The sequence below is a fragment of the Triticum urartu genome, chromosome 7A (genome assembly GCF_056163025.1).
Source record: "Triticum urartu cultivar PI428250 chromosome 7A, HENAU_Tu73, whole genome shotgun sequence".
Classification (NCBI taxonomy): Eukaryota; Viridiplantae; Streptophyta; class Magnoliopsida; order Poales; family Poaceae; genus Triticum; species Triticum urartu.
The window spans coordinates 668,745,673-668,755,893 of record NC_141879.1 but is presented as its reverse complement, the minus strand read 5'-3'; positions in this window follow the sequence as shown (position 1 = coordinate 668,755,893).

Genomic DNA, 10,221 nt, shown 5'->3' with positions numbered 1-10,221 from the left:
ATATTTAGCAAGCATTTTACGGAAAGCACCATGAATAAAGTGTGAACCACCATCAGTCATTAAATATCTAGGGACTCCAAACCTCGGGAAAATAACTTCTTTAAGCATTTTAATAGAAGTGTTATGATCAGCACTACTAGTTGGAATAGCTTCTACCCACTTAGTAACGTAATCAACAACAACTAAAATATGTGTGTATCCATTAGAGGCAGGAAAAGGTCCCATATAGTCAAAGCCCCAAACATCAAACAGTTCAATAACAAGTGAATAATTCATAGGAATTTCTTGACGTCTACTAATATTACCAATTCTTTGACATTCATCACAAGACAAGACAAACTTACGGGCATCCTTGAAGAGAGTAGGCCAATAAAAACTAGATTGCAATACCTTATGTGCAGTTCTATCTCCAGCGTGGTGTCCTCCATAAGACTCGGAATGACACTTGCGTAGGATCTGTTCCTGTTCATGCTTAGGTACACAATGTCTAATAACACCATCTACTCCTTCTTTATAAAGATGTGGGTCATCCCAAAAGTAATGTCTTAAATCATAGAAAAACTTTTTATTTTGTTGGTATGTGAAGCTAGGTGGTATAAATTTAGCAACAATATAATTAGCATAATCAGCATACCATGGAGTACTACGAGAAGTACTTATAACATTTAATTGTTCATCAGGAAAGCTATCATTAATAGGTAGTGGGTCATCAAGAATATTTTCTAACCTAGACAAGTTGTCTGCAGCGGGGTTCTCAGCTCCCTTTCTATAAACAATATGCAAATCAAATTCTTGTAGCAAGAGAACCCATCTAATAAGTCTAGGTTTAGCATATTTCTTTTCCATAAGATATTTAATAGCAGCATGATCAGTTTGAATAGTTACTTTAGAATCAACAATATAAGATCTGAACTTATCACAAGCAAATACAACTGCCAAAAGTTCTTTTTTAGTAGTAGCATAATTTCTTTGAGCATTGTCTAGAGTCTTACTAGCATAATGAATAACATTTAATTTCTTATCAACTCTTTGCCCTAGAACAGCATCTACAACATAATCACTAGCATCACACATAATTTCAAAGGGCAGGTTCCAATCAGGTGGCTGAACAACAGGTGCAGAGACTAATGCTTTCTTAAGTATTTCAAATGCTTCTACATAATCATCATCAACGACAAATGGTATATCTTTTTGCAATAAATTAGTCAGGGGCCGAGAAATTTTTGAGAAGTCCTTAATGAACCTCCTATAAAATCCGGCGTGACCAAGGAAACTTCTTATACCTTTGATGTCCTTGGGACATGGCATCTTTTCAATAGCATCAAGCTTGGCTTTATTAACTTCAATACCTCTTTCAGAAACTTTGTGCCCCAAGGCAATACCTTCATTAACCATAAATTGGCACTTTTCCCAATTCAAGACAAGATTAGTTTCTTCACATCTCTGCAAAACTCGATCAAGATTGCTCAAGCAATCATCAAAAGAGGAACCATAGACGGAAAAGTCGTCCATGAAAACCTCACAAATCTTTTCACAAAAGTCAGAGAATATAGCCACCATGCATCTTTGAAAGGTAGCATGTGCATTACATAAACCAAAAGGCATACATCTATAAGAAAAAGTACCAAAAGGGCATGTAAAAGTAGTCTTTGATTGATCTCTAGCCGACACAGGTATTTGAGAGAAACCATAATAACCATCTAGAAAGCAATAGTGTGTATGTTTGCATAATCTTTCTAGCATTTGATCAATAAAAGGTAAGGGGTAATGATCTTTCTTAGTAGCTTTATTTAATTTGCGGAAATCAATCACCATCCTATAACTTGTGATAATTCATTGTGGAATCAATTCATCTTTATCATTAGGGACAATAGTAATACCTCCCTTCTTAGGGACACAATGGACAGGACTTACCCACTCACTATCAGCAACAGGATAGATTATACCTGCTACCAGAAGCTTTAATATTTCTTTTCTTACCACTTCTTTCATTTTAGGATTCAGACGTCGTTGAGGATCATGAACTGGTTTGGCATCTGCTTCCAAATTTATTTTATGTTGACATAGAGTGGGACTAATGCCCTTAAGATCATCAAGAGTATATCCAATAGCAGCACGGTGCTTCTTCAGAGTTTTCAATAATCTTTCTTCTTCATGCTCTGAAAGGTTAGCACTAATAATAACATGATATATCTTCTTTTCATCAAGATAAGCATATTTAAGATTATCAGCCAAAGGTTTAAGCTCAAACATGGGATCACCCTTGGGTGGAGGAGGATCCCCTAAAATTTCAACAGGCAAATTATGTTGCAGAATAGGTTCCTGTTTAAAGAATACTTCATCTATTTCCCTTCTTTCATTCATGAACATATCATTTTCATGGTCTAGCAAATAGTGTTCTAAAGGATCACTAGGAGGTACGGCAATAGAAGCAAGACCAATAATTTCATCCTTACTAGGTAATTCTTCCTCACGATGTTGTTTACTAAATTTAGAGAAATTAAACTCATGAACCATATCATCCAAGCCAATAGTAACAACATTCTTTGTGCAATCTATGGCAGCATTGACAGTATTTAAGAAGGGTCTACCAAATATAATGGGACAAAAGCTATCTTGCGGAGAAGTAAGAACAAGAAAATCAGCAGGATACTTAGTTTTCCCACACAAGACTTCAACATCTCTAACAATTCCAATTGGTGCAATAGTATCTCTATTAGCAAGTTTAATTGTGACATCAATATCTTCTAACTCAACAGGTGCAATATCATGCATAATTTCTTTGTATAATTCATGAGGTATAACACTAGCACTAGCACCCATATCACATAAGCCATGATAACAATGATCTCCTATTTTAACAGAAATAACAGGCACGCCTACCATAGGTCTATGTTTATCCTTATCACAAGGTTTAGCAATTCTAGCAGTTTCACCTTTGAACTGAATAACATGCCCATCAATATTATCAGACAAGAGATCTTTAACAATAGCAATATTAGGTTCCACTTTAACTTGGTCAGGAGGTGTATAAGTTCTAATATTGCTTTTACGAACAACATTGAAGTTTTAGCATGATCCTTTATTCTAACAGGGAAAGGTGGTTTCTCAATATAAGAAGTAGGAACAGTAGGATCATTATAAGTGACAGTCTTTTCTTCAACTTTAATAGGTGCAGCTACTTTTACTTCTATGGGAGGATGATATTTAAACCACTTCTCCTTAGGGAGATCAACATAAGTAGCAAAAGATTCACAGAAAGAAGCTACTATCCCAGAGTCAAGTCCATATTTAGTGCTAAACTTATGGAAAATATCGGTATCCATAAAAGATTTAACACAATCAAACTTAGGTGTCATACCTGACTCCTTACCTTCGTCGAGGTCCCAATCTTCAGAGTTGCGTTTAATTCTATCCAATAAATTCCATCTGAATTCAATAGTCTTCATCATAAAAGAGCCAGCACAAGAAGTATTGAGCATGGTGCGATTGTTATCAGAAAGCCGAGCATAAAAACTTTGCATAATTATTTCTCTCGAGAGCTCATGATTGGGGCATGAATATAACATTGATTTAAGCCTCCCCCAAGATTGAGCGATGCTTTCTCCTTCACGAGGCCAAAAATTATATATATAATTGCGATCACAATGAACAAGATGCATAGGGTAATACTTCTGATGAAATTCCAACTTCAATCTTTTATAGTCCCATGATCTCATATCATCACATAGCCTATACCATATCAATGCATCTCCCTTCAAAGATAAAGGGAAGACCTTCTTCTTAGCAACATCATCGGGTATACCTGCAAGCTTAAATAATCCACAAACTTCATCCACATATATTAAGTGCTCATCAGGATGCTTTGTTCCATCTCCTGTAAAAGGGTTAGTGGTCGGTGTCAAAACCGGCGGATCTCGGGTAGGGGGTCCCGAACTGTGCGTCTAAGGCGGATGGTAACAAGAGGCAGGGGACACAATGTTTTACCCAGGTTCGGGCCCTCTTGATGGAGGTAAAACCCTACATCCTGCTTGATTAATATTGATGATATGGGTAGTACAAGAGTAGATCTACCACGAGATCAGAGAGGCTAAACCCTAGAAGCTAGCCTATGGTATGATTGTATGTTGTAGTTGTTGTTCTACGGACTAAAACCCTCCGGTTTATATAGACACCGGAGAGGGTTAGGGTTACACAAGGTCGGTTACAAAGGAGGAGATATCCATATCCGTATTGCCTAGCTTGCCTTCCACGCCAAGTAGAGTCCCATCCGGACACGAGACAAAGTCTTCAATCTTGTATCTTCATAGTCCAACAGTCCGGCGAAAGGATATAGTTCGACTGTCTGGAGACCCCCTAATCCAGGACTCCCTCAGTAGCCCCTGAACCAGTCTTCAATGACGATGAGTCCGGCGCGCAGTATTGTCTTCGGCATTGCAAGGCGGGTTCCTTCTCTGAATACATCACAGAAGAATTTGAATACAAGGATAGTGTCCGACCTTGCAAAATAAGTTCCACATACCACCGTAGAGAGAATAATATTTTCACAAATCTAATTTACTGACTTGTTTTGGCAACACGACATTATGCCATGGCCCGGTGATTATTCGAACCGTTTCCTTTAACTAGCCCCGCACATAACGCGAGGCAGTTTTTCGACACGTCTTGTCAAAGCAAAGATCGTGTCCCCTTATTATGGGATTCTCATCAATACGGGCGTGGGTAACCCAACCGTGTCTAGGACTCCTAGGTTATGGGCAAGTCCCAAATGGCTATGGAGAGGACGCTTGATATTCACCCTCTTTATAAAGGGACAAGGCTTTTTACCTTTTTCCCTCCTGTGCTCAATCGAATCCCTCCCCCGCCTCGAGTTCTAACACCCAAAGCCCAGGTCAGGTGCTCCGGATCTCCAATCATGTCCGGATCTAGCCTTCAAGGCCGGTGGATGCCCTCCTCCGTTACGAAGAAGACATCAAGAAGTTGAGAGAGGCCAGATACCTGACCGCCGAGGTTTCGCATCGGCTGCCTACCCGAGGGCAGGTCGTCCCTACTCCTGAACCCAACGAAGACGTCATGTTCATCTCCCACTTCCTCCGAGGACTAGGCCTCACTCTGGATCCCTTCGTTAGGGGGTTGATGTTTTATTACGGGCTAGATTTCCACGATCTAGCCCCGGACTCCTTTCTCCACATCTCGACATTTATTGTCGTGTGTGAGGCCTTCCTCCGCATTACCCCTCACTTTGGCCTGTGGCTCAAGACCTTTGACGTGAAGCCGAAGATGGTCGAGGGGCAGTATGTAGCGTGCGGAGGTGCATTAATAAGCAAGATAGCAGGAGCTCCGTGGCCCAAAGGTTCCTTTCCAGAGGTGTCCGGATTATGGCAACAAGGGTGGTTTTATATCGCAGCTCCCAGAAGTGCCAAGTGGGTGGCTGCCCCTGCTTTCCGCCTAGGCCCTCCACCACAACTGATGTCATGGATTAGCAGAGGGTTGAGCTGGGGTCCTGCCAAGGACGTGCCTGTACTGCAAAGCCGCATCCAAAATCTCTTCGAAGGAGATTTCAGTTTGATTATGATGGCGCAAGTCATGCTGGTTCGTCGAGTCCAGCCTTGCAAACGCCGGCCCCTCCGCATGTGGGAGTTCAACCCAGAAGGGCCGCGTACTATTCAGAATTCCTCGGCCTGACGCACAAGGAGATGTACAAATCATTCTTTGGACCCCAAATAGAGTGTCCGAATACCACCGAGGATGTGGGCCTGAGCAGCAACCGTACCGCCGACCAAGTAAGTAATCCTTCAGCCGAACACACCGTCTTTTGTTTACCACGACGTCATTCTGAGAAATCGCTCTTTGACTAGGACTGGATAACAAAGGCGAAGATGATTCAGTATTCGGCCCCCCTTCCTGAGGGTTTGGAAAATCTGGTACTGGAAAAGATGCTCGAGCTAGCACCTTGCCCGGAGCCCTCAAAGGAAGACAAAGGGGGGAATAATGAGGGCGAAAGCGGACCTCCATCGCTGCCTATTCCGACCGAGGGAACGAGCGCCTCCGTGAGGGAGGATAACCGAGGGGAGGAATCGGACATTCTCTCACCCCGGGGAAGGAAGAGAACTACCTCTGAAGATCCAGAAACCAAGGTTTCCAAGCGGGAGAAGAAATCTCTGCCAGAGGGTCCTGCCTTGGAAGGTGCTCTTGCCGCACAAAGTCCGCGCGGAGTTCAGCCCTCCAACGAGCTGTAAGTAATCAGAAAGTACTTTAATAGTGGAGATATACTACTTTGCCTCTGAGGAAAATAACCAAAGTATTTATTGCAATTTGGATCTTAGCCCTTCTCAGCAGACCTCCTCTTCGGGGGATCTTCTTCCGGAGATGATGGAGAGCGAAACGCCACCCCCGGACTCCTCCGCTCAAGAAGCGGGCGACCTTGAAGTGTCGTCACGGAGGGCCTCTCCGGATCCGGTGAGGCCAGAAGATAATCCTATAGTCACCCGAAGCCCCCAGCGTCCGGCTCTCGAAGAGAGCAAACAGAAGAGTCTGGCACCGTCTGGTATGCGGTCGGACGTACTGAGAGAGCTGTTGGAGCGAGCAGCCATCTCAGAAGAACACCGTATATTGATGGGTACGGTGATGGAAAGGATCTCATCCGCCGAAAGCGGGTTGCATGATGCCTTTATGAGTCTACTGACGGGCTTTGAGGTACGTAAAAGGATGTACATTTCTGATGGTACCACACATTTTTAGGTGCGCCCTGTGTAGATAGTAGCCCCTGAGACTCTGGTTGTCGCCGGAACGGCGGCAAATAGAGGATCGTAGTCCCAGGCAATAACCATACCGCTTTAATGTGCAGGTAGTGGGAGCTCCGGTGGTTAGCCGGACTCAAGAATTTGCCGAACTGAAGCGGCAACTGGATGCGGCAGATGCCGACATCGAGCTTGTTAACAAGAGGCTTGACGAGGCATAGGGTAAGTGTTATTTTCTGGTGAATGCCACATAGTAAGAGCAGCATGATGCCAGTATCTTTAATATGTTGTGACTGCAGATGGAGCTGCCACTGTGGAAACCTTGCGGGCGGAACTTGCCCGAGCCAAAGAACAAGCAAGGATTAGTAATGCGGCTGCTTTAAAGGCGACCGAAGAGTTGAAAGCCGAGAAGGCTGCGCATTGCGAGAGAAAAGAGAAGATGGCCAATATGGCCGTAGAATTAAAAGACACTGCCGACCATTGCCAGGTCCTTGAAAAAGAGAACCGATTGAAGGCAGCGGACCTTGAAAAGGCCACGATGGCGAACAAAGACACCCGCTCTGCTATGAGAGCGAAGAAGGAGGAGCTGCATGAAGCCGGGGATATTGCGGCTGGGAAGCCGTTCATGCTACAGAGAAAGTTCAGTGATTCACGGTATGCCCCTCTGGATCGGCTGTGGAGTTCGGCAGACGCATATATGGATTTAGCGGCGAGCGCTGCCGATGCAGCCAAATACTTCCAAGGTCAAACAGATCGGGAAGTGGAAAAGCTGTTCTGGTCGCAATTCAACGTTCCAGAGCGTCCGCTTCCATTGACTGATCAGCTAGCCGAATGGGCCGAACTGAATAGGTTGTCCGGACTCGCCATGAGGTCTGTCGTGGATCAGCTGTGGCCGGAAAAGCCGAAACCGAACAACTATTTCAGCTTAGTGCAACAGTTCCTTGGTGCGGTGCCGCGCATCAATGTGATGAAGAGGTCGGCATGCATAGAAGGCTCGTGGATGGCCCTTGCCCGTGTTAAAGCATACTGGGCGGAGATGGATGCTACCACTGTTGCAGCGCAGGGTTCGGCCATAGGCCGAGTGGTTGCCGGGCACTATTTCGAAGAGGTTCTCGAGGGTGCTCGTTTGATAGAGGCCCGGTGCTCGAAGAATATTATGTTTGAGTGACATGTATTCCCATTATGAACACAATGTTTTTATGAAATTTATTAAGGCTGTGTTTATACTTTTGCCCGAAAGTAATATGGTGCCTCCAGTGCGGCCGTTTATGTATACATGTGTATAACCTAAAAGATTGCAGTCGTCGGCTTCAGCCCCCACGCATATAATGCAGAGGTGTTCGCAGAAGACGCGTGTTCACACTTAACCCAACGTCCTGGTCCTATTAAGGAGGTGATAGCGCAGCGAACGAGGCAACCGGACTATAATGCTTTAACACTTTCACTTAGCCATAGGAGTTTGACGGTGGGGCTACTATATAGCCCATGTTGGCTCCGCACTCGCTCGAATTCGGGGTGCGTACATGCCTGGCCAGGAAATGGCCCTTCGTTAAGGCGGAGGAATTCTAACATTTCGATAGGTCATCGAGTGGTTGACCGGTCTCACGCTATATCATGACCGTCAATTTTTGGCTTTCTCTACCGAGGTGCTCGTCCGGATGACCCGGGGCACAATCGCAGTAGTTCTCCTAGTGCTACCTTAGCCGATAGAGCGGAACGTAAGGTACCAAAACATAGGAGCCGGGCAAACCCAACATTTGACCAAAGGCATGATTCAGAGCTGATGCATATAAGGCCAAACTCGCGACGCCGAACACTCCCTAAGGTATTCGGTCTTTATGGTATAAACTGGGCCTAAATAGTGCCCTTTGTAAGAAGCCCCTGGTGTCCAGGTACGTGCATTATTCTGACGTGGCCACATGCCAAGACTCCAGCATCCTTCTCAATTGTGCTGAGAATCCGAGGGATGTGTATCAACAAGAGACAGTAAAAAAGGTTGACGCGGGGTCTTAATCTAAAAAGAATCCTTGGGGCGGGTCCCTGCTGCATGTCTGCGCCCGTGTCTCTGTTGTGCCGTGTCCTGGACGGGTGTAGCACGATGGTCATCTGTAAAAGAGAGAAACTTAGGTGAAAAGTTATCGTGCAAAAAGGTAGGTTTGAAGAAACCATGAGTAATTCAAGATGAGTAAAAAATTGCCACTTGTCTGCGCGCGTTGAGCCCCTTGTATTTGTGATAGGGGTGTGGCTTATCAAACCTGTGTGAGTTACATATGGCTGTGCCGGACTCGTCTAACCGTGTTCGTGGTCTTGACGACCTATCAAATGCTTTAGCTGGTGAGGCCCTTTTTAGTGTGCGGCTGCCAAGGCAGTCGCACTCTCTTCGGCGCGCAGGGATCGCTTAATATTTCCATTTACTGTAATGATGCCACGTGGACCGGGCATCTTAAGCGTAAGGGAAGCATAGTGCGATATTGCATTAAAGCGAGTGAAAGCTTCACGTCCAAGTAGTGCTTGATAGCCACTTTGGAAGGGAGCAATGTGGAATGTTAAATGTTCGCTACGGAAGTTATCAGGGAAGCCGAATATAACCTCTAGTGGCAGGGAGCCCGTGCAATGAGCCCCTGGGCCTGGCGTTACTCCTTTAAGGGTTGTATTGCTTAGGCAAATTTTCGTTGGGTCTATCCCCATTTTGCGGATTGTATCCTGGTATATCAGGTTTAAACTGCTGCCACCGTCCATCAGGACTCATGTAAGGTGGTATCCGTCAATTATTGGGTCTAATACCAGGGAAGCCCATCCTGCACGCCGAATACTTGCTGAGTAATCCCGATGGTCAAAAGTGATCGGTTGAAACGACCAGTGGCAGGACTCCGCGGTGATAGGCCCTTGGGCATATTTATCTGGGAGTGCTGCTTTGTTTCTCCCCTTTATCACGTGTAACACGTTTACTGTTTTTGACTTCTGGTGGAAATTTTCTTTGTTCCCCAGTGTCTTGCTTGAGAGGCTCATCCTCGTCTTCGCTTGGTGTATCTTCCCCCTTGTGTACGGCGTTGAGCTTGCCGGACTGCTTGAAGACCCAACATTCTCTATGGGTATGATTAGCAGGTTTACCGGGGGTGCTATGGATCTGACATACTTGGTCTAGAATTTTGTTTAGGCTAGTCAGTTCGTCTCTGGCGCCTTTAGAGGGCGGCTTTTGCTGACTTGGCCGAGAGCTTTTGAATCCGGCGTTTACTGCCGTGCTCTTCATGATGTCTTCTTTATTCCGGCGTTTATTATTGTTGTTGCGCCGTGATTTCCCATTTCCATCTCTAACTTCGGATGTACTGGGTGTTGGAAATATGCCCTAGAGGCAATAATAAATTGGTTATTATTATATTTCATTGTTCATGATAACCGTTTATTATCCATGCTAGAATTGTATTGATAGGAAACTCAGATACATGTGTGGATACATAGACAACACCATGTCCCTAGTAAG